The sequence below is a fragment of the Nomascus leucogenys genome, chromosome 11, assembly GCF_006542625.1.
Source record: "Nomascus leucogenys isolate Asia chromosome 11, Asia_NLE_v1, whole genome shotgun sequence".
Classification (NCBI taxonomy): Eukaryota; Metazoa; Chordata; class Mammalia; order Primates; family Hylobatidae; genus Nomascus; species Nomascus leucogenys.
Genome location: NC_044391.1, coordinates 96561775 through 96585542, shown reverse-complemented (window position 1 = coordinate 96585542; position 23768 = coordinate 96561775). Strand labels below are relative to the sequence as shown.

The 23768-nt window shown below is 34.3% G+C and overlaps 1 protein-coding gene and 1 non-coding gene across 2 annotated transcripts in view; one reads left to right on the top strand and one right to left on the bottom strand.

Annotated features, from left to right (window-relative positions):
- Positions 1 to 23768, bottom strand: part of NAALADL2 (N-acetylated alpha-linked acidic dipeptidase like 2) — a 948145-nt gene that overhangs the window by 399767 nt on the left and 524610 nt on the right. The gene's annotated exons all lie outside the window — the stretch shown is intronic.
- LOC115837477 lies at positions 14458 to 14564 on the top strand. The gene has a single exon (XR_004032509.1). It is a non-coding gene; the product is annotated as a U6 spliceosomal RNA (small nuclear RNA).

Genomic DNA, 23768 nt, shown 5'->3' with positions numbered 1-23768 from the left:
TGATACTTATCTGTTGATTCCACTCACGTGGTCTAAATCTTTACTGCTACCTCTGTATTCTAAGACTATAATCACTCTCGTCCAGGGTTTGACACTCTCTTGCATTGCCCTCACTAGATCTGTTTTTTTGCCCGTCTAATTGACCTATAACATTGCATCCAAAAGGACTTTATGAAACATAAATATGATCTTTATAACATTTCAATGGCTTCTTATTGTGATGTCTGTCCCATTACCTTCACCCTCAGTTCTATCTTACATCCTGCTCTCCTTTACTCTTTGCAAAAAAGAGGGTGTCTGTCCACTTTTTCACCTTTGTTCTTTCACAGCATCGTAACCTATGCCGCTCACTGTAAATCTGAACCACCTGCTGAGTTCTCTAAGCTAAGGCCTACTTATGCCTCAGATAATTGTTTGTTACTGTCTCAGGAGAGTCATCCCTGACTCTGACTCCCCATAAAAGTCTAGGTTGGAGCTACCAGCTATATGTGCTTACTGTATCATGTAAATAGGTTAAAATTCAACATTTTTGTGAAATTATTTAACTGGCCATTTTTTTTTTCCTCTAGACTGGAAGCTCTGTAAGAGCAAGGATGTTGGGTATTTTTGCACACATTTCCCAGTGTTTTAACAGAATGCCTGGCATGAGTACGTCCTCCATAAACATCTGTGGCATAAATCAGTAGGTGAGTGTAGGAGAAGATCTGTTGTTTCCTGAATTTTTCTTTGGAGTTCTTGGTTCTACATAATCAGTGTTCATACAGAGCTTCTCTGTAGGTTACAACTCAACCATCTGGAATCTTTTAAATGAAACTTGAGATCATTTCAAAAGATAAACATCTTTTAAGAAATGTTTCTATTAAAATAGTGTATGTACATGGTTTCAAAAGAAGAGTACAGTTGAGCTTATGATAAAAAGTAATCAACTACAAGTTCTTCCTCTTGGACCCCAAGCCCATTTCCCAAAGGCACTATCTTTAACTATGTCCACATTTAGTGCTTTTGGTAATTACTTTTATAGCACTATTTCTAGATTCATGAATTATTTAGTCAATATAAATTTATTTCCTGATATACAAAATGAGATTTTAAGTTAGGCTATTCTTTCCTATCTCTTTCCAAAGCTTAATCCTTATACAATTATGTTTGGTTATGTAGTCACTTGTCTTTCTACTTTTAAATAATATCTACTTCTTTAACTTCATTAACCTTCCATATTTCAGCAATATCCCCTGATTCTTCCCTTTGAATGATTAATTTTACTTTTAAAACGTTGCACTTTGTGATTTTACTCTAATATTTTGCACTTTCCTGACAAAAGTTATATTAACAAATGCATAATCTAATTATGTCAGTGTTCTGTCTGTAAATTTATACATCATTAAATATGTCTAAAACAAGAAAAAATTGCTCTGAAAGTAAAATAGTTAACATGCTATACATATCTACTTTTTTAATAACTGAAAAATTGTTAAACTACCTAAATTAATGAATTTACAAGTTATCTAAAATAATTTGGTAAGTTCTTGGGAGGGAGATTGGAAAAAAAAGTTTTCCTTCTGTTTGTTTAAATAACATAAATTACACCTAGATTTCTTGTAATCTTATATATATTATTTCAAGAAATTTATAATAAGGTCTACCTGAATTTAAATTTAACATACATACACAATTTTCACAGGCAAAGTGAGTCAATAATATGGGTAAGATTCACTCATCATAAGTTATTGATAAATATTACTCAAAATGATGACTAAATATTTTTAGAAGTAAAAATGGAATACAATCACAAATCAATAACATCCTGGACAACTTTCGCAAGAAGTAGGTAGGCACTTGGCTCAATTAACATATTTATTTTCTTTCATTTTTTTTTAAAGTAACAAGTAAAAAAGAGAATCTCTAATGACTTTTAGGAATTTCTCCATGTATCCACAACTATAGAGTTTATGGTTTAATAAGATTATGTTTTTAAAATAAAACATATAAGGTTGATATTCAGAATACATAGAAAAGGAAACAACCTAGATTTCATGCGGAAAAAAAAATCTCCATGTGTAACAAAGTCATTTAAGAAAATAGAATAGTGGCTATGTACATTTTCAAGTAGGAAATGTAATATAAACTAGATGGAAAATTAAGTTTAGTTGGACAAAGATATGTGGGTATAGTGTAAATAACTGTAAATAAAACCCAAGAAAGTGAATGAGGCTTAGTCATAGTTTATGAATAAGCCTACTAAGATTCTATTAAAAACTCAGCAATCCATTCACCTCAATTTTCTCAACTTTTTCACCTATTTGACTACCTATTCTATCATGTGATTATTTACTGTCAACACAAAATGTCCTTTAACAGTAATTCTTTCAAATAAGAGAAAAAAAAAGAATAGAAGCACATTTTAGGATTTTGATAATGACAATACAAGGTCATTAAAGAGATGATAACATGTTTATGCCCCTCAAAATAAACAAGACCAATCTATTTTACCATAACACAGTCTTTATGATTATTCAAAACACATCATTGCAGTATTCATTCTGAAACATTATATACAATCTCAGTTTCTTTATTCTTTTGAAATTTTATCAGGTGTTCCAAGTGTAAACTGGATTCTTTATTATTTCAAAGGTAAGTGTCAAAGAAACTGGTCATTCCAAAGCAGTAAGAATGCTATCCTGGTTATAAGATATTAAATATTTGTTAGTTTTTATACATCTGTTTAAATTTTTAAATTTCTTTTTAATACACTATTAATAATTGTGTATATTTATGGGATATAAAATAATGTTTTGATTTTTGTTGTGCATTGTAGAAGAATTAAATCAAGCTAATTAACATATTCATCACCTCACTAACTTTTTTTGTGTAGTGAGAACATTAAAAATCTACTCTCTTATCAATTTTGAAATATACAATGCATTGCTATTAACTGTAGTCATCATGCAGAGCAATAGATCACCAAAACTGAGTTCTCTCCTATAAATGAAATTTTGTTCTCTTTGATCAACATGTTCCCTCTTCTCATTCCTTCCTCTTTCCCCTGTTTCTGCTAACCACTTTTTACCATTTCTATGAGATCAACTTTTTAAGATTCCAAAATGAAATCATAAAGTATTTGTCTTTGTTAGAAAAAGTTACAAATTAGATTTTATTAAAATAATGTTCAATGACCAAATCACCACCAAGTAAATTAAAACTATTGGCAGAACATTACAAAAATATCATCTTATAATAAGAATTTTCTAATATATCTTTTTAAGATTCCCATTAGAGTACCAAAAACTAGGTTAGACAACCTGTTACTAAGCTGTAATGACAAGACTGATGGAACTTAATCGTGAAATCAATTAGAGGTTCACTATAGCTTACTGGCAGAAAATAAAACAAACCGATTTACCCAGTTTCATGCATTCTGATTTAGAAATATAATCTATAGTATCCAGAAACCATTCCTCAATTGCATGTCTGTGACTACTGCAGTCCGAAGCCAGTGGAGTGCCTTTCTCACTTTCTCCCTCTAGTGCTAAGTATCTCTTTTCCTATATTTATTTGCAGAAAATATTTCCTAGAAAATGAGTGAATGAAAGGGAAGGTAAATCACATTGCATTATAGAAATATATTTTTCCCTGGGTAGTAGTAGGGAAACATCATGAAGGTAATACATATTGAGGTTTGTAATGTAGAAGTATATATAAAACATATAGAGTGCTTTGCTTTCCTCGAGATCAGATTATGTTAAAACTAAGTACATGGAATATAGGCAGATTCCTCTTTAAAATGAACTCTGCCACATTCTATGAATGTCTGATATATGCTAAGAATGTGGATGTCAACTGGGCATCAATCACCTATCAACCATATAATATAGCTTTGTTTCAGAATAAGCAAATAAGAGAAAAAATGATTTATCAGAGAAATCAGAAGAAAATTTCAGATAACTAGTTGACGCTTTTATTAATTTATTTTTTTTCAGATGGAGGCTCGTTCTGTCTCCCAGGCTGGAGTGCAGTGGTGTGATCTCGGTTCACCGCAACCTCTGCCTCCTGGGTTCAAGCGATTCTCCTGCCTCAGCCTCACGAGTAGTTGGGATTACAGGTGCATGCCACTACACCTGGCTAATGTTTTTCTATTTTTAGTAGAGATGGGGTTTCACCATGTTGGCCAGGCTGGTCTTGAACTCCTGACCTCTGATGATCTGCCCACCTCAGCCTCCCAAAGTGCTGGGATTACAGGCATGAGCCACCGCACCCGGCCAACACTTCTAATAAAATGCAAAAATCTATTATTTTTATTTGAATAAAACCGAACCAGGAAGCCATAACAAAAGAATGAAAAAAAAAATGCACAAAATGTGAAGGAAGTGGGTGGGATAACGAGTGGAAAATAGTCTCAAAAGGCAATAGGAAATAAACTTCAAAAATAAAAGACAAAGAGGCCAACACAAGGAAAGGTTTGATGGTATATATACAGGATAGAAAATGGAGTACAATCCCACCATTTATGTAATAAGTAGTATTATGTAACCAGTATTATGTATTTATGTAAACATATCATTTTCAAAAAGGGTAATAAAGACGTATTTATAATAATGATATTAACACTGATATACTTTACTGAAATAAACAGTAATGAGAAATTTTACCTTATTCAAATCTACTGCAAGACTAAAGCTATTTAAGCAGCCACTTAGGCAGTCCCACCATTTTAATGGATAGAAGGAAAATTCATTTCACATTATCAGTTTCCCCTAAATGAATCTCTAACTTCACAGAGTTCTAAAAATGTTGTGTCTTAGTCAGGAGTTGACAGTACTCAAATAAGGATACTCTACCCAATGTTTACGTAGCTGTATTTAAATCCAAGTTTGGACAATTGTCTTTAACAAATTAAATCCAAAGTTTAAAGCTAAAAATTAGAAACTGCTGAATAATTTTCTTCCTGCCCAACTCTCTGACCTAATTTCACATCACCGTCTTTCTCATTCACTCCATTGTCATTTTGCAGCTATTACCTTGGTTTACTTTCTTCCTAGTAGTAATCATGACCGGAAATTATGATATTATTTATTTAAGTGTTAGTATCTGTACTGCAACACTGGATATAAACTCCATGAGGGTAAGCGCCTTGTCTGTCCTATTCATTACCAAATCATCAGCACTTACTATGTTCCCAGCACTTCCAGCACTGCCTGGACCTTAGCTGGTGCTCAATACATAAATAAATGTGAATAAAAAAAGAAATATGCGAGTAATCTCTAGAATCAAGAATAAAATATGAAATAATTTTTACCACAGTATTCATGTTTAAAATCACTAAGAAAATATTAAAACGAAGTTAATTACAGCATAGTACTTAACCTCATAAGATTATTGGCAGATTAAATGAGACAATGCTCACAAACAATGTAACACAAGGCCTGACAGCCAGAAACATAGAAGGTGTTCAAGAAAGGTTCTTATAATTGTTCATTGTTATTTCTCCAGCAAAATGTGTGTAAAGAAATTATTAAGGCACCAGGATTGATACATTTTAATGTGTGCAAAATATATTGAAAGAAAATATATTAGAAAGAAAATATTAACATATTTAATCATGCATAAGAAATTATCAAAAGAAAGTCTGCAAAGTTTTTAAATTACAATAATCTATGGAAAAGTTTCATATTTAAAAAATTATCGTATATAAACCTTAAGTTCACCTTAGTAACATTAAAAGTTTGTGCATATTTACTAATGTTCAAAAGAGTTAAATTATTGTTACATATCCTCCTCAAAATGAGCTTACTAAAGTATGCATGGCACTTTCTTTGGCAATTTAGAATCATGTATCTACTTGAACAACAACACAATAATTATTTATTATGTTGAATGATAAGAGGATCTTATAAAAATAACTTATAGAGATAAAATTATAAATTAAATGCAGGTAATTATCAAGGCAAAATCTTCAAATTAACTTTATGTTTAAAAGATGTTTAAAGTTGCATTTTAAATCTTGAAGATCTGTACCTCTATTGTTAATGTAGAGATGTGCAGCTTAAAATGAATCAAAATCTATATATTCATGAGTTACAATAAATTAAGCCCCACAGGATAAAGTTGGGTTTATTTGATTGTATAGATTGTACTATCAAGTAATAACTTTTTGTGAAAATCCATTTCTATTTCAAGTCATCTAATTTGCCTAGTGAAATTATAAAAAAGATAATAAAATTAAAATATTTTCCTGGAAACACATTTCATTCAAATACAACTTTAAGTGATTAATTGCTAGCCTCAGTAAATATGATGTTCCCAGAATGTGTGTTGCCAAAGTAATTTATCCCACCACACGGATAGTAGTAAAGTGCTGATGGTCCTTGATATATGAGGTCAACTTGTACATGGTTCAGATGCAGCTTTAATGAAATTCCATTTAGAACTGTAACCATAGATATTCCCAGCAGTTTACAAAAGCAGGGAAAAATGACTTTACATTTTTCTACGTGTCATAGCTACTGCTAGTATTTCCATATTAAAGGTTTCATGCGACTTAGTAAGAATTTAAATCTAGTTATTGTGTTACATGTACAGTTACTAGTAGATCATGTGTAACATCAGTCAACATATACCTTCTCTGACTCTCTACATTGCATTGCTTTGGATATGTATGCTCTTGTTTGGAGGATGCTTAGACTCACATGGCTTTTGCAACTGATCTTCCTTCATAAGTTGTGGCTATTAGAAGTTCAGGAATAGAGATGAGTAACAGTTATTTGGTGATTATGGGGCACTTTCGTTAGCAAATTATTCTATTCTGTAGGCAGAAAATCATAGGTAGAAGCACATTTAGAGAAAATCTAATGTTATTTCCTGAAGACCTGGGAGGTCATGCTATTTATCTAGGATTGCACAATGAGTTTCTGGCAGAACTGATGAGGATCAGAATCCAGGCATTCTGGCTCCAAAGCAAGTACTTGCTGTTTCCACTACATTGTGTTACGTCAGATATTGCCAGAAAGTGGATCATAGATAACTGTGAGAAATTGTGGCTTTATATAATTCAGCTTGGGGCTCAGAAACGAAACCAAGATGTTTTAATATATGTCATCTATGTCCCCCCAAATGTTTTGAGTATGTATAATAAAATGCATGGCTATACAGAAGTACTACAAACAAGGTGGAGGGAGCCTGTACTTTGTACAACTATAGGCTCTTCTCTCATACTACTATTCCCAAGACCTGGAAGAAAGCTGTGCACATGTTTAACACTGTATAAATATTTGTATTATAAACAAATACATAAAGTTTATATATTAATGAACTCATAGGACGTGGCATCTAATGGTAATTCAGTTCTAATGTCCTGCAAGTTTAGAAATTCTGCATAACCAAATCTCTCTGGCAGCCAATTTTTCTTAAGTAATGTCAATGCTGTCTAATGAGTTCCTTATTAATTATTCTTCTCTACCAAACTTAACGAAAGATAAAGCAAAAATAAATATATCCATCAAAATTTGTGATTTGAGTAGACATTTCTTACTTTATTACTGTCAAAATAATTCAAATTTGTCATTATTTTCCTTTTAACTCTATGAATGACTATCTGGAATTTTAGACAATGCCTATTGACTAGTAAAATAAAGTGGGTGGAAAACAGATAAAAATTATATAATATTCCTTTACTGAGCTCTCTATTTTAGTACCAAGGCTTTAATGTTGTTATTTGGCTTTATGTTGGCATATCCACCTGGTACCCATTCAAAGGACTAAATGAATACCCAAACCATATTGATCTGACATTTTGTAGCAACCAAATAAAAGCATCTCTTAGACATCTACAAAACAAATGGTTAATCTAGTTCCAAGGGACAATTCACTTCTGTATACCTCTACTGCACAGCTTCAAAAAATAAAAAAAGACTCTGAAATTGTAAAAGGTCTAATAAAGGTCAGACAGGAGGGAGAGATGGGGAATAGACACACAAGAATAAGAGTGAAAACAAAGCAAAAAAGAAAAGGAAGGTGAAAAATATCTCACAGGAAGCCCTCTGTAGGAAGTAACTCACACCAAACCTCGCTTATACTTCTTGCATTCAGCATTCTGAGGACACACGCACACATCCCCAAACAAAATAAAACAAACAAAAAATAAAGCTCAAACCAGAAACTAGCACGCGAGGTAACTCCAGAAGCATGAGTTCATTCGTTTTGTTCATTTCAAAAATATTTATGAAGAATTTAAAAGTGTCAAAATAGAATTTAAAAATGCAAGAGATGTGAATATGAACTCGCCCTTCTCTCAGGGAGCCCACAGACAAGCAGAATCAACCAATCATTTACAGCATAGTGTTAAGCCTGGTCAAAGAAGGAATGCATATGCTGTTGTGGTGGGCACAGAGAGGGAGCCAATTTTTTCAGAGCTGGAGGAGGAGAGGGAGTGTATTACAAAGGGTTTCCCAGAAGATACTAAAATCCCGTTCTGAAGGAATGCCCATTAGCTGGTATAAACTTCATAGATAGTGGGAACGGCACGTTGGAAAGGCTCTGAAGAGAGAAGCGGGATCACATCTATGGAGACTGCAAATAGTATAGTATATAGCTGGAACAAATTACATAGACCTGTTTATATAATTATAGATTATATTAAAAATAGATGAGGCTGGAGGTAAGCAAGACTCAGATAAAAAGGAGTCTGTTCACTAACTTATATTTGTGTATTATAGTAAGCAGTAGGGAGCCAAAGAACTGAATCATTTGCAATGATCACTCTGAAAGCAATTTTAGAAAGGACTGAAGGAGACCCAGTTATGAGGCAAGAAGAAGCATCAGTCTGCTTGGCCCAGAGAATTGCTCTGCAGTAATCAGCTCATATTTGTGATGTTAAATGTGACTGCTTTCTATTAAAAGTAATCATCTGTCACATTAAATTAACTGTCAATTTGCTTTTTATTGACTTTATAGTTTTGTTTGGATTGAATGTGTAAATTACAATTTGTTTTATGTTTCCAAACTGGTTCCCATTCAGTGCCCCATAATACACATACCTGGTCGTTAAAGATTAATTGTACTTGAAAAATTTAAATGTATTAAGAAATATTTTCCATCAATCTATTAATTCATATCAATCTAGTTCCATGATTATAAGTGTCTAGAGAGATGAAAGTTAGACAGATTTGAATGAGAAAGAGAAGATATAAGTGCCTTAGGAAGTCACTCCATGAAGTTCATCTCAACTAGGCTTTAACATCTCCTGCCACCAAAATAACCTACATTATCAAATAATGCTCCTTAAATACTCATGATCATCTACTGGACTTTTATGCTTAAATGGAAGGAGCTTCACCGAAAAATAGCTGTGCCCTAAGAAAGTGCAGCAAACAACGACGTATTTCACTCCAGGTAAAATCAGTTGTGTCTCAGACTGAAAAATAGGTATATATATAATAAATACAGTCATGCACTGCATAAAAATGGTTTGGTCAATGGCAGACCACATATATGATGGTAGTCTCATATTGCACATTTTCTGTGTTTAGCTGTTTAGAAACACAAATACTTCCCACTGTGTTACAATTTCCTATAATGTTCAGTACAGTAACATGTCTTACAGGTACAGGTTTGTAGCCTAGGAGCAATAGGTTATACCTATAGCCTTGGTGTGTGTTAGGCTATATAATCTGGGTTTGTTTAAGTACACTCTCTGATATTTACACAATGACTAAATTACGTAAGGATTACTCACAACGTATCCCTGCCTTTAAGTGACCCTTGTTTGTATGTACATAAATATACACACGTTGCATTCAAAATATAAATCCTTTGACTTTTTTTTATTGTGATGATTTTGAAAAATTCTAACATTTTGAGTAAGAGTTAAAAGAAACCACCCATGTACTAATAAATGTCTCTCACTAGGGCAGGATTGTTTGTTCCATAATTCAAAGCAAAACTTTCCATCTTTTTCATAATATGTATAGAAAACAATAATATTTGCACACTGGAGTACACAGATGTGGCTGTTTATGGCTGTAAGTAACAGCCCAGGATTTCTGGTATCTTCAATCCCACCTGGCCTTCTCAAGGCTGAGGAATCAATAACTTCCATGTACCTGTACCTGTTTTGACCTACTGGTGTGTATTCCAATTGGAAAGCTCTGGCTTAAAGAAGATTCAAGAGCTGAGAAAGAAGCCTTTGCTAGAAAGCTGCTAACTCTAGAGAAAGAATTAACTTGCTACATAAAGGCTGATTGGCTTTTCTTTTCTTTTTTTTTTTTTTTTTTTGAGACGGCATCTGGCTCTGAGGCCCAGGCTGCTAACTCTAGAGAAAGAATTAACTTGCTGCATAGAGGCTGATTGGCTTTTCTATCTTTTTTTTTTTTTTTTTTTTTTGAGACGGAGTCTTGCTCTGTCGCCCAGGCTGGAGTGCAGTTGTGCGATCTCAGCTCACTGCGGGCTCCGCCTCCCAGGTTCACACCATTCTCCTGCCTCAGCCTCCCGAGTAGCTGGGACTACAGGCGCCCGCCACTACACCCGGCTAGTTTTTTGTATTTTTAGTAGAGACGGGGTTTCATCATGTTAGCTGGGATGGTCTCGATCTCCTGACCTTATGATCCACCCGCCTCGGCCGGGTGGCTTTTCTATCTTTAAATTAATAAAACTGTACATACCTTTAGCAGATGAGTCAAGCATTGAAATGGTAATACATGCTAATTCAAATATCAACTTCTTGATTGATAATAGCTGCTTGGAGAGTTCTGTTGGGAAACATTCTAAAGCTTTGTCTAGGCCCAGTTGAAAATAATGCTGGATTGATGAATGACATTTATCATAGCTACAGTAGGAAAGAGTGGCATTATTAACTGACCCAGACCATAAGGTTGATTGTACAACATAAAATATATACTCTGCAACCCTTTCTTTAAACATATTTTAAGAATTGAACTTTAAGCTTTAGATCCTCGGTTTGTTTTATTGTTTTGGGTTATAAATAATCCAGCTGACAAACCCACCTTAATCTTTTGTTGTAGTTCATTTTGCTTGACTCAATGCTTTCAATGTAGGTGCTTACTTTTATAGTTTTGTCTCTGCTTACTGATCTTGTAATATGTAGCTGATTTTATTCCCATTTATCTTTCACTTTTAAATAGAGATTAAGAAATGGCCTCAAAGAAGGACACTGACAAACATGGTCCTGGTTCTAGAGGAAACTAAATGTGTTCACTTTTCCTGTGAGCTTTACACAGGAGTTTGCAACATAAAGGAGATCACAAGGCCAGTACCCATGAAGCCCTTGATCCTGTGCTTGTTACCTAGGAAAGACTGACAGTAATACCATAAAAATCACTGTCTCTGTGACTTAGGAGAAACAGGACAAATTATCCCAGCATGAAATATAGCCCAAGAATATTGTGGGAATAATGCAGATTGATTTTTTTTCTCTTTTCTAAATTCACATATGTATCCTCCTTTCAGATATTTATTGACCGCCCAGTTCAGTCCCTTTTCATATAGAGAATGAGGGTATATTTCATTTGTTCAAAACTACAAAAATAATCATCCCTCTTATCTTTCGAAATAAAAATCAACTTTGCTCCCAACATGTTTGATATCTGGAACATATCAATTAATACCTTCACTGGAGAAATTCATTACATAAAATGTTGGAATCTATGCTATAGCATTACTGTAAAGAGCTGGATTAAATAGGAAAATGAACACATACACCAAAAGGAAAGTGGGCAAGACATAAATGTCAGAGGCGTTTGAACTGGAGCAACTGCATCTTGAACAGGAGCTGGGTAAAATAAGGCTGAGACCTACTGGGCTGCATTCTCAGACTTAGAATTCCTAGAACATTCTAAGTCACAGGGTGAGAGAGGAGGTCGGCACAAGATACAGGTCATAAAGACCTTGCTGACAAAACAGCTTGCAGTAAAGAAGCCGGCCACAACCCACCAAAACCAAGATGGTGATGAGAGTGACCTCTGGTCATCCTCACTGCTACGCTCCCACCAGCACCATGACAGTTTACAAATGCCATGGCAACATCAGGAAGTTACACTATATGGTCTAAAAAGGGAGGCATGAATAATCCACCCCTTGTTTTTAGCATATCATGAAGAAATAACATAAAAATGGTCAACCAGCAGCCAACAGGGCTGATCTGTCTATGGAGTAGCTATTCTTTTATTCCTTTACTTTCCTAATAAACTGGCTTTCACTTTAGTCTATGGTCTCGCCCTGAATCATTTCTTGCACGAGATCCAAAAGCCCTCTTTGGGGTCTGGATCCGGACCCCTTTCCTGTAACATCTCTCTGGTGACCATGGAAGTGACTATACCTTTAGGATTAAGGGTCCTCTTGTAAAGGAGTCGGGGAGATAAGTCAGGTTTCGGAACCAGAGCGACTCCATCTTGAGTGGAGGCTAGGAAAATGAGGCTGGGACTTGCTGGGCTGCATTCCCAGAAAGTTAGGTATTTCTAGCCTCTACATGCTTAAGGTTAAGGGAACAGATGGATGATGTTTACTAAACAGACCCAGACTTGGGAGTGTCCTGATATCCCAATAACTTGAGAACAAAGGCATTCCTAATTTTGCTTTAAAGTCAGTAATATTGATTCTTGCAAAATACAGTAATTAAGAAAATTAATCCTTTATCACAAACCCTTGTAGCAGAGCACATCTCCTCATGATCTTTTTTTTTTTACCTTAGGTAAAAGAAAGTACCTAGGTTAAAAAAAAGTATTCTATTTTTTTTATTATTTTTTACTTTCTTTACCTAGGTTAAAAAAAAACTGTACCTAGGGTGGACACATTCCTCCTCTTACTTTCGTGAATGCTCTACTCTGTTTATGGAGTAGCTGTTCTTTCATCACTTTGCTTTCTTAATAAACTTGCTTTTGCTTTGCACTGTTGACTCACCCTTAATTCTTTCTTGCGCAAGATCCAAGAACCCTCTCTTGGGGTCTGGATCAGGACCCCTATCCTGTAACATAAATAGTGTATTCATACAACAATAAATAAAATGACTAATAAACTTAAATGTTCTATTTGCTAGTCATCAAAGAAATGTAAATTAAAATGAAACCCATGTGGAAATGTTTAAAATAAAACAACGATGTAATTCCAGGAAACAGGCACTCTCATTCAGGGGTATAATCTTTCTGGAGGCTAGTTTGACAATATTTACCAATACGTTTAAGTGTCATATACAGTAGTTCAACTCAGCAGTTCCTTTTCTGAAAAGATATCCTAAGAAAAATTTCTGCAAAAACTTCCTTATAATTGTTTTTAGTGGTCTCTCCAAGAGTAACTTAGCCCTAAAGCACGTAATAGAGTTTGAAAACAATACAATGAGAACCATACAGTGATTTCGTCATGTGGATACAGAGTAGCAGAGGAGGGGAATTAGAAGATTTTAAAGGACAGGGGCAATACGTGCTTGCAAAGGATGGAAAAAAAAAACAAAAAACAAAAGTAGCAGAAGCATCAATAATTAAGAACGAAAGTTTCCTGGATGTCAGCTTCAAATCCTGCTGAGGGTCAAGTCTGGGGCTGTCTTTTTACTTCCTTCTGTGTCTCTAATTAATTAGTGTCTTTCTCTTGTTCTTTCACCAGGAAATCTAACTTGCGTGCACAAATAAATCATCCTTGGCTTTGTCAATGTCACTGCTAAACAAGCATGATGGGTTACACACTTCCCTTCACTCCAACTGAACAAAAACTTTCTCACTGAAATATTTAACAAGAAAAGTAATAGTTTTGTTTGTTCATTTTTTTTTGTTTGTTTTGTGGGTACAATACCTTAAAGAATATCCAATTAAACACTTCAATTTTGTAAATGAAGAGATAAGACTAAAACGATAAACTGGCTTTACTGTGTTGTTAATAAAATGGCAGGGATTACAACCTGGATGTTTAGGGAAACTCTTAGCCCAATTCCCCTATAAAGCAAAAAGGCCCCTAATCTTCACCAGAAAATTAATGCATCACTTCTCTCAAGGGCTGTGAAACTGTAAACAGTAAGTTGTAAACTGTTTGCCATGATACTTACATAAACCACATGAAGATATATGTGCGTTTGACCCAGAAACTTGAAGTGCATATATTACAACAAATGAAACATGATGTACCCACAGAATTCTCAGGAGAATCTTCTATCCAGAAATCACACTTGCTTCATGTTTTAATGTTGCTGTTAGAGAATAAGAAGGGACTTGCCCAGCTCACTGAACCTGCTGTCAACAAGATAAAAGAATTACAACTGGATGTCACTGCTGCTCAGCCTTCCTGTCTCTAGTGGAATTCAATGGGCTCAGAAATAAACATTCACCCCATGAAGCTGTGACCTTATTGTGCCTTCTATGTTTGGCTATGGATTGTGGGCAAATCCCTCTGTTATACCTGTGCCCCACTTCACTCCCTTGCGTACCTCAAAAAAAAAAATTTAGAACTGTTTAGAAATGGTGGGAATTGCTCGCTTTGGTAGTACATGTACTATAATTGGAATGATACGGAGAAGATTAGCATGGCCTCTGTGCAAGGATGACATGCAAATTTGTGAAGCATTTCGTATTTTTTAAAAAATGTATAAAATAATAACAACTAAAAAAATTGTGGCAATAAAAGCATCTCATTAACAGGAGGTTGAAACTAAATTCTCAAGTGGGCAATATAGACAGGTGGTGTTGTTGTTGTTTGCATGGAGTGGCAATCACACTGTTAATGACTCCATAATATGAAAATGCCATTAAGTATCAAGGCACTATAATATATATTTTTAAATATAAAATGGGTCTCAAATTCAGTAAGCAAGTGTATTAGTCTGTTCTCACACTGCTAAGAAAGACATATCCAAGACTGGGTAATTTATAAAGAAAAGAGGTTTAATTGACTCGCAGTTCCGCAGGGTTGGGGAGGCATCAGGAAACTTACAATAATGGCAGAAGGGGAAGCAAACATGTCTTTCTTCACATGGCAGCAGCAAGGAGAAGTGCAGAGTGAAGGTGGTGGGGGAAGCTCCTTATAAAACCATTAGATCTTGTGAGAACTCACTCAGTCACGAGAACAGCATGGACATAACCATCCCCATGATTGAATTACCTCCTACCATGTCCCTCCCACAACACCTGGGATTATGGGAACTACAATTCAAGATGAGATTTGGTTGGGGACAGAGCCAAACCATGTCAGTAAGTATAAACAAAGATCTGGATTTCTGGCTTCTCTAATGCATGACGACAGTTGCTTTCGAACTTAATGCAAGGAAAAAAAAATCCATTTGGTTATGTGTGCTTCAATCTACCTGATCTAATAACTGTAGGTCCCCGTGGAAATTCACACTGTGGATGTATTATCCAGAAGAAAAGAAGTTAATAAAAGATTAGTGATGTACCTCTCAAAAACAAATGTATTGAACATTACTTATCAAATATTGATTATATTAAAAATCTTGGCATTTTGTAGCAAGATTGCAATACCTATGTTATATGAATCCACTAAGAATAAGAAATCAGACTCTGAAATGCTTGCTAAATTAAAGTTCTACAAATGGCATTATGAGGTAAAATTTTGTACATAGAAAGCGATTGAATTAAAGAAATCAAACTCTGAAATGCTTGCTAAATTGAAGTCCTACAAATGGCATTATGAGGTAAAATTTGGTATATAGAAAGTGAATAAATTAAACCAATATCTTTAAAATAAAAGAATTTACTATAAAATATTAGCTCAGGTGTTCTTTTTTTGATTACATATAGCTCAAAATGTTAACTTCCAAAATGAAAGTCTGCCCTAACTCCCTATTGGAGGGTAAAAAGGTGAACTCTATTCATCCAGTTTTTTGAAAGCACCAACTTTCATGGTTTTTCTTCCTTCTCAGAAGAAGCTATTCTTGCAGGTGACAGAGGGAGAAGCAATTATCAGGAGAAACAGAAATTGTCCAACGAATGGCTTCATTGTTCCTAAGTTGAAGAAGCTGACCTTCCAACTAAGGTCACAACTGGCTGAAATTCATAAAGTCAAGTTAAATCAATACGACAAATATGTATTTATTTCTTACTGTGTATCAGGTAGTGGGCTAGGCTCTGGTGGAAAAGAAAGTTGGTCACAAGTTAAATTGTTAAATATGTGTACTATTGAACTCTGAAAATAAATAAACCTCTTAATCTACCTGAGCTTTATCTGAGTCTCCTCAAACTTTCAAGATTTTCATGATATGGAGAAAAAAAATACAAATACTTTAAACACATATTTAGAACATGCTGTTAAAAGATAAAAACCACTAGAGATACAGTATTAACCAAAATCATGCAACATAATAATAAATATGTTGCCAGCATTTATTAAGAATTTACCATATGCTAGATACTGGGCTAAATGCTTTATCTGATTTACCTCATTTAATCCCCATATTAGCCCTATGAGTAAAGCAATATTAAAAATATATTACACTTAAAAATGTGTAGCAGAGAAGAATTTTTTGATCAATAATGAATGAATGAATGAATTGTCTTCATTCAAAAAAGAAGAAACTGACTTACAGGTCTGATTTGTGACAGTCATCCAGTTAGCAAGAGCTCAAACCTTAATATCATGAGGTAAACACCATGGTAGAAACATATACATATTCACATGAAAGTATAGAGAAAGGGTTTCTAACCTAAAGTGGGGAGGAGTACAAAGTTATAAAGAAAATGAAACTTCATATTATCTCTTCCCAAATAAGGGTTACGTTCTACTTCTCAGAGAGCACATTCATAATAATTTGCATTTGTCACTCTGTGCTGATGATTTGCTCATATGGCTTCTTCCCTAATTAAACCGTTAGTCCCCTAAAGGTAGTAATATGTCTTAATCCATCTTTCTCTTTTGAGAGCCTTGAATCACATCTTGTATAGTATAGCATCTGATAAAAGTTTGTTGACTGAATATATGACCCACGAGAGATAGTGCCCTTGATTAACTAATAGATCAAATCATTACTGAAAGATGGCCTCCTAGTCTTGGGAGTATTTTCTAACACTTTCCTCAGAATTAACTACCTTGTATGAAGCTCATGACTTACAACATCATTGTATTTTGTCCTGTACGCATAAGGTCATAAGAAAATTCATCTTTCATACTATATATGATTACCTAGGAAGACGGTCATGGACTGAAAGATATTTGTCACATATATGGGTTTTATTTTATGATTTAACGGCAGGATTCCATTGCTATTCATCAACTAATAAAATTTACCCATCTATGCACAGTGAGTTGTTTATTGAATACAGCAAGATTGATTTTAGCAGTTTTGGCAGGTGAAAATTAAAACCATGCTTGCTTTGTTCCAATGCTTGGTAATATGCAAAATAACAAAGGAACTAGAAGAGAAGCAGTTCGTATATTTCTTGAAGTCAGAGGTCAAGGATTGGTTCATACTGCCATTTCATTGCTCATAAAATATAAAATAATACAGCAAAGTTCCTCATGAGACTAGCAGCTGTTATTATTGTAGCAAGTTATATTTGAAAACAGTGGCCTTTTTCAGAGATGGGTAGCTGTCATTATTATCATGAGTATGCAAAGATTATACAGAAATCAGCAATTAATACTTAACAAGATTAAATGAAAATGGCAAATGAAGTTCCGCCTTGATCTTTGCTGAATTAACATTTCAGGCATGTGGTCATCTTGAAATTTTAACTCAAAATGATGGGTCAGTTTCCTATAGATTCAGGGCTTTTGTTGGGATCTTGGAATTCCTAAAGGAATACATACTTAGCACATCACTTTGCCATTCCATTAGTCTATTTCAATTTGTTAAAGCATATCTACTGAGAAACTGGCTGCCCTTGTCAACGGTATGACATTTTTGGGGAATGAATAAATCTTCAAGGCATGATAGAAAAGATGAGTAACAGTGGGCTCCCCTTATCCATAGTTTAGTTTTCCTCAGATTCAGTTACCCATGATCAACTGCAACCTGAAAATATTAAATGAAAATTTCAAAAAATAAACAATTCATAAGTTTTTAATTGTACACTCTTCTGAGTAGTGTAATGAGTAGTGTAATGAAATCTTGCACTGTCCCCCAGTGTCCTGCCTGGGATGTGAATGATCTCCCTGTCCAGCATTATACATATAATGCTGTATGCATTATGGACCTGTCCATTTAGTCACTTAGTAGCCATCTCGGTCATCAGGTCAACTGTCTTGGTATCCCAACGCTTGTGTTCAAGTCATCCTTATTTTACTTAGTAATAGGTCCAAAGCACAAAAGTAGTGATGTTGGCAATGGTGATATGCCAAAGAGAAGCAGTGCTTTTCTTAAATAAAAAGGTGAAAGTTCTCAACTTAATAAAGAAAAAAAAAATCACATGCTGAGATTGCTAAAATCGGAGGTAAGAATGAATTTTCTGTCAAATTGTGAGAAGGGAAAAAAAAATTGTGCTAGTTTTGCTGTTGCATCTCAGACTTGGAAAGTTACTGTCACAGTATATGATTAGTGCTTAGTAAATATGGAAAAGGCATTAGCATGAATAAAAACAGGTTCTGATTGACTATAATGGGGTTCAGTAATATCTGTGGTTTCAGGCATCCACTTGGGGTCCTGGAGCATATCTCCTGCAGATTAGGGGAGACTACTGTAGTACAATCTATGTCTGGTGGTTATCAAAAACATAAAAAACACAACTGTCAGTTTACAGATTTGTGTCTAAATTTAGTTTCTGTTTCTCAATATGTTGCATAAAACACAATGAATCTCAAGGTGATATATATCTTTTTTAAAAAAATATTGGTAGTGTTTTTTAAATTGACACATGATATTTGTACATATTTATGAGGCTTATGTGATATTTTGTTACAAGAATAAAATGCAAAATTATCATGTCAGAATATTTAAGTTATCCATCACTTCCAGAATATGATCACCTAAAGTAGAAGTCCTCCCTTCAAATTATTTTAAAATATACTATACATTGTTTTTAACTATAGTCCCCCAACTCTGCTACCAAGCATTAAAACTTACCCCTTCTATCTAACTGTATATTTGTGCCCATTAACTGACTTTTTTTCATCTTCTCAACCATCATTGATTTCATTTGGTCTGTTTTTGCTTTTGTAAAAAATATTAACAGCTTTCAGTGATAACCAAAGTAAAATTTATTTGTTGGAAATCCAAAGGATTTTCTTTTTCCTCAGGAATAGCAAAGAGCGTATTGGCTATCTGCTTCTTGGACTTCTTCAAAAATGCCTTAGAAATTTTATCCTAATGCATTTCTCTGCAAATATGTAAATTAAGGCACAGTGTATATGAGACAAATGAAGGAAATTCTACAGAAAAAAGTAGCTTGTGTACTTAAAAAGGTGTCAAGATCATGAAAGATTAAAAGCATTTTTTAAAGGCTTAAATTCGTCTCCAAAAAGGGGGAATGGTTGGGTTGAAGACATGGCTACCAAAGACATTTTTAGGACAATTTTCAAAATTTGGGTATGGATAGTGTGTTGGACAAGAGCATTATATCAATATTAAGTTTTCTGATTTTGATTATTTAACTCTGGTTATGTAAATAACAGCTTTTCTTGTAGCAAATACACTCTGAAGTACTTAGGATAAAAAACTGATGTCTCTAATTTATCCTCGGGTTATTGAAATAATTTACTCTCGAATAATTCAGAGAGAAAGCATGCCTGAGAGAGTGCATAGGGTGAGCACAAGATGATTTAATAAAATAGATTCACCACATGTTAACAATTGATGAATCTAAGAAAAGGATATGCATTTTTGCACTATTCTTGTAATTCTTCATAAATTGAAAATTATAACTTAAAAAATTATAAAAAGACAAATTTGCATAGTAGTAAAATTAAAAATAATATGATTTCAAAGATAATCATAATAATTAGGGTAATACTTTGCATTTGTATATTAACTATTATCTTAATAAAGCTTCCAAATACGTGAGTTGACTTTATTCCTGAAACAACTCTACAATTTTAAATGTCTTTAGTCCCATTTTAAAGATGAAAAAACTTGGAAACAGAACTATTCCAGTGCTCTAGTTCAAAAGGTTTTGATTTATAGTCTTTTCTTTGATAACTACAACACAAACTGTGCAAATTGCCCTCATTTAGGTCATGAGGCAAGCCTGTGGTTTGTCCTGTGCTCACTAACCAGCTGTCAAGCTGTAAGAATTTGGGTGGTTGCAGATCAGGAGGCAGCTCTATTATTCAGAATCAATCTTCTAAGCTGTCTTGTCTCTATTTTCATAGCATGTTATTGGTTTGCATTCCAAAGTCATGCTAGCTCTTCCTGGCATAATCGATGGTGCAGGTGCACGATTTTAGGAAAGAAACAGTGGTAAATCCTATTGGGTTGTGCTGCATTACAAATAGAAAAAATCAATGTTAGACAAGTAGAATTGAGAAAATCATGAGAGAAATAAATTTTATTTTCATGCTTTCAAGAATTACATCTAAAAGTAGGTATTTTATTGGAAACGCATAGGTGTTCTTTAGGGAGAGAAAGGAAGAAAGGGAGGAAGAGCTATGATTTCATATTTCCAGAATTCTTATTTCACTAGAATGTAAGATTTGTCTTCTGAATTTAGACTGATTTTTCTTTATTTAAAAATTTTATTTTAAAATCTGATTCTTCATGTGTAGTCAAATATTTGTAAACATAGTATGTTTACAAAAATAATTTAACGTTTCTAAGTAGTGTTCATTACTTATCCAGGAAAAATAAAAGACACAACTTAAGTGCTAAATATGCAAGTTGCAGTGTTATAAATGATTAGGTGATTCATTCTTTCATTGAGCAAGTATTCATCAATTCATAGAGAAGCAGAAAAGCATGAAGGCTGAAAGCATGTAATTTGGAGCCAGACTATTTGGGTTCAAATATAGGACTCTGTTTCTTAGAAACTGTGATCTTGAGAACATTTTTTAATATCTCCAAACTTCAATTTCTTCATTCGTGAAATGGAGAGAATGACTGAACCTACCTCATAGGGAGGTTGCGATAATTAAAAGTATAAATATATGTGAAACACTTAGAACAATGCTTGACACATTGTTAGTATTTAATAGATTTTGATATTATTCAAAGTGTAATCTGAGAAATATTCATTGAGCATCTAGTATAATCCAGGTAATCCATAGTAAAGCATGGGATTATGCAGTTATTTGGGGAATAAAGAAATGATTCAGAAAAAGATCCTGCATTACTATGTGCATTAGTTATCTATTGCCATAAAGCAAGTCTCCACCCTCATTCACAAACTCAGCAGTTTAATAATAAATACTTATTATTTTACAGTTTTTTTAGGTCGAGAATTCAATGACTTAGCCTCTACCTCAGCTGAGGTCTCCTCTGAAGGCTTAACTCAGAGTATTCACTGCCAAGCTCACTCATGGTTTGCTGTCAGCGTTCAGTTTCTCACAGACTATCGGACCTTACTTCCCCCACTGGGTGTTTGGCTTGAGGCCACTCTCAGTTCCTTGCTACGTGAGCTTCTCCAAAGGGAAGTTCGCAATATGGCAGCTGCCTTCTCTCAGAGTGAGACAGCGAGAGATCAAGGGAGGGCCCACAGAAGGAAGCTATAGTCTGTTTGTAATCTAATATTGAAAGTGACATCCCACAATTTTTATGTATTCTAATTAGAAAGGAATCTCCAGTCCAGCCCACAATCAAGGGTGGCAAGTACATTAGTGGCCTTCTAGTACAGAAGAAAAGATATAGCTAAATAATCCCAACATGAGGTATGTGGTGATGGAGAAGAGAAAGGGTTTCTCAATGAGGGAATCTCGACATGCTAAACAGAGAACCTGAGAGCACACCACTGTATTCTTTTAGGTTTGTCCATATTGGTGAGGAAAATTACTGAACATACTGTAATAATCCTTATGACTCTACTACACACCGTAAGTCTCATGCACCAGATGCTCCAAAAAGGTTCATATAAATCAAAACACACCCTGACAGAAATAGGCCTCATTGGGACCTAACTGTGGGAAGAGTAACATTTATCTGGTGTTGCCTACTCAGAACAGTAGAATTTTGCTGATAAAGGTGCTACTTAGTACAGGTGCAGATTGAAGTGTACCACAATATACCACTTCAAAATATGTCTGTTTGGCATACAGATTATTTTGACTAAAGGCAATTGAGGACCAGTAATATAGAAAAAGCTCTTTAGCGCCCGCTAACTGCCTAAACTAGAGTATACATTTCCTCTTTTGCAGAAGAAATTTACATTTATAAAGGGAGTTTCTATTTATAAAAATGTCTTTTTACCAGAAAAAAAGCTACTCTTGGAGACCACTCTTACCACCCAACTGATAACTGCATAACAACAACAACAACAACAAAAAACCCTTATTTACCACACATTTCCTCTCCTTCACTTCTTACAACTTGCTTCCCTCACCCCAAAGCTCAAAACCATTTTCCCCTTGTTTAATCTAAAGATGGTATATAAGCTTCAAGCATCTGGCCGCATCCTAGTGTTTTCATTTCTTTGTGAATTATGTACACGGTAGTTTCACCAAAATAGTTTCCTGAATTTATCAATTTCTTTGCCTGAAAAATTTAAATGTTTGGCTTGCTGGTTATATTGAATATCTACTACCACTTCTTTCTCAATGGACTGATTTCCTACAGAATGGCCAGAAGTAATTTTGAAGAAATCTTTATATCTAATGTGCCAAATTTAAAACAGTAAAATGATCACAGAATTCGAACCCTATTTTTTGTTTTATAGTTGTCCCCTTGTGAGGGTGGGGAGTGGAAGGTACAGTATAATCTTTTTCAGCATTACCTGAACAATTTTAAATCTTGAATTAAAAGTTCTATTTTTTTCCATGTGTATATATTGGCACAAATAACTCTGGTGCCAATAAATCTTATTCCTTTTTCCCTGCAACATTGAGAATTACTCAAGAATTATTGTAACCACTTCTGTTCTGCGTTTTGCATATAGTTCCGAGTTTACCATGGAATCTTAAGGGTTTCATTCTGCTTTAGAATTCAATTAGTCTTTGACTTTTTGAGCTTCAGGCAAACATTCTTCTAGTGTTTGTAAGAAACATTGTTCTTCCCCTGGAGCCACTGTTTGAAGTCACAGAGTATGATCCTCACAAGCAAAGCCTCCTCTTTGACCTGACTTCTGGAGCCAGGATTGCCCCTCTTCTAGCCTCTGCTTTTCCAAATGGTTGACTTTACTTGTCTCAGTCCTTTCAGTTTCCAGCTTAAGGCTTAATACATTCTCGAATTGCATTTTCAAGGTAAAATAGGAAAGATTTATTCACAGTTATCTTGTTTACACAAATGCAAAGACAGGATAAATCATTCATTTACTAATGTTTCTCCTCACTGTGGGTATTAACAATGACCTCTCCATCATAAAACACAGTAGATTAATTCGAGCAGGAAGAAAAAATCTTCACGTGAATTATTTAAGTGAAGGTTTGAACTGTGCTTATATTAATAAGATAATATTTCAATTTGCCACTTAACTTATAAAGCCAGAACAATAAATAAATAAACAAATAGAATGTGGATGAAGGTAGAGTACAGTGTTTATTCCTTCTTGGATCCAAATATAAATTCTGCCAGGTGGCGTCACTGCCAGTAATTAGAGAATTTAAAAATAATAAAATTCCACTGGGAAAAATCCAACCCTATATTATTTTTACTTCAATGTAAAAATGCTTTATGTAGCCTTATAAAATTCCAACTATATGCTGTCTTTAATTTTAGTAATTTATAATTTTATAATTTCTGTACCATGCTT